Raw genomic sequence first — 2,670 nt, 5'->3', positions numbered from 1 at the left:
TTAACCCCCCCCCCCCCCCCCCCGAATATGGCACTAAATTATCCAATTAGTCATATTAAGTAGTGTTACTTCTTAACCTTCAGGCTCGCTAAACATATAACTCATATGCATATAAATGTAAAATCATGCAATGCATTGGCCAACTAGTATGTGAGAAATCTGGACATCACAATACAATTTGGTATCAGAGCAAATACGTTTCTAGAGACATAGTGCAAGCGTTATGGAACTATGTGCTCAGTCAACAAGGGATTTATTTTTTTGAGGTATAGGTAGGCTTTTTAATCTACTAGGACAATTGTTTAGTTGGAAAATTAAAGTTACCAAATTTCGTGGACAAAATTTTTATAAGAATAGAAGAATTGAAATATCCTCTAAGTTGAATAGAATCCTTTAGCTGTTTTATTTAAATGGGGTGCCTAAGTTTCTTGCCATTTATAAGTTCGATATGATATTTATGGGAATTATATTTTTTGAGATTCTAGAAATATTTAAGGCGTTCCATTAGCGACAATTTTGGGTGTGAGCTTTACTATTGAAGCTAAGGTATTAAATTATAATGATTATTTACCGTGAGGTAGACATGAGCTTCACATGCAAGAATGCCACTTGGGGTTTAATTACAAAACTCGGCGACTCACGTTATTATATGCTTCATTATATATAAATGAGACTTTGTAGCGGATGCCATAGTTTATGAACGTGAGGCATAACAAAGGAGGAAAAAAAGACATGAGAGAGATATGTAAAAAAATGTTAGAGAGAGAGACAGAGAAAGAGATAGAGGGGGAGGTGAATCTCTACTAGATAGTTGGTAAGTAGACTTTCCACTGCATTACTTGAACATTAGTATATTTTTAATTTATATATGTTATTGTTAATATGTTTTCATGAGATTTGGAAATTATTTTTGAGTATGATGTGAATCTTGTATCTATTATGAACTGATTGAAATATGATGAAGGGCCAAACCTTAGAGGAATAAGAGATTCCATAACAGGGGTCATATGAAAGAGGTTCTAATAACACAAGATTAATATTATACAAGAGGTCCCTAAATGTTTTTCAAAAGTATTTGAAAGTGAAAATTATTTATGGTTTATTTAGTGAGCTTGCGCTTATATAGTTCTCGTGATGCAGGTAAGTGCTAAAATAGAAGTTTCAGTTGACTGAGTAAAAATGGTTCAAGATCCCATGACAAGTTACGAGATCTTAAGCAATGAAATTTCTAATCTTAAGAATTTGTTGGAAGGATAGTTTCAGTAATTGACATTATATATAATTTTTTTTATTTTGTGGTTTTACTTGTTCTAGCTAAGTTAACGTTTCTCTAGAGCTGGTGTTGTTTTTAGCTGCTAGCTTGGGAGGAGCGTTACATACATTCTCTTATCCATTGTGGCTACTCTCGACTATGAGATCTGACAAATGGATGTCAAGACGGCATTCTTGAACGACCATCTTAAGAAAAGTATCTATATAGTACAACCAGAAGGCTTTGGGGCTAAGGGTCAAGAGGGAAAAGTCTACAAGTTGCTAAAATCGATTTATGGATTAAAGTAAGCTTCCCGTTCTTGGAATAAAAGATTTGACTAAGTGGTCAAGACTTGTGACGACCCTAAATTTTGATCATCATCCTATACTCATACTTAACATTACTTAACCTCTAACACTTACTAATTATAACCTCTTAAAATTCAGGCCAACTTTTTTTTTCCATGTATGTCTAAATACTGTAGCATTTAGCTAGCCTTGCATAACCTCATTGTCTCGTAAGCTTAACTTTCGTTACATAAGTCATCTATATTCATAAAACACTATTTACTTTTTTTACATAAAGTTCAACAGCGTTTTCAAAACACGTGATGCATCATAACCCACTTGCCCACACTCGCTGCTACATCCTCTCTGCATGCCCAACAACAAATTTTAAGGAGCCGGTGCTTTACCTGTGCTTCCTACAACACGAACAAACTTAATGAGCTTTCGCTCAGCAAGTATCAATAGGTCATAACGGATGCAATAATTATGCATACCCATATATGCATTCATGTCATATATCATAATACATTCTGTACTACTAAAACATGTATGGCTTATGTTCTTCTTCTTTCATTACATTCTTTGTTCTGCTTCCGTCTCATTTTAGTCGTTCACATCGTATTTTCACGTTTTGAACGACTTTCATTTCGTGTTTCTTATTCTTTTCATTCTTCTTTACAAATACCGTACCTTTATATGGAATGGTTTCTGTTTTTCATTTTCTTGTCTTTTACTTCTTATAGGCCCTGTCCTGTTGTACCATAGCGCGCATAACCAGTGAGGAGTGGGGTAGCTAACCAATCCAACTCAGTCACGGTTTCATATCTTTCATAGTCTCATAATAACCTTTCCTTCGAAGGCTGGTACAAATAGGACGTTTAGTCTCTTACCGTTTATCAATTTTCTCATTGAAACGGTAACTTTAGTTAAATCTTATGAATTTGTTCATTTTTGAGCAATTTATCATGAGATTGACTTTCGTTAAAGTTTAACTCTTTCTCTTAACTTGACATTGACTTATCATCGATACATACTTTCACAGAGTAAAGTTCTATGGCTACTTAAGTCCTGTAGATACATGCTTAACATAGTATCTAACATTCACATTGTATCTAACATTCAAAATTCTAC

Source organism: Morus notabilis, unplaced genomic scaffold (genome assembly GCF_000414095.1).
Source record: "Morus notabilis unplaced genomic scaffold, ASM41409v2 Scaffold212, whole genome shotgun sequence".
NCBI lineage: Eukaryota > Viridiplantae > Streptophyta > Magnoliopsida > Rosales > Moraceae > Morus > Morus notabilis.
This window is presented reverse-complemented; position numbering follows the sequence as displayed.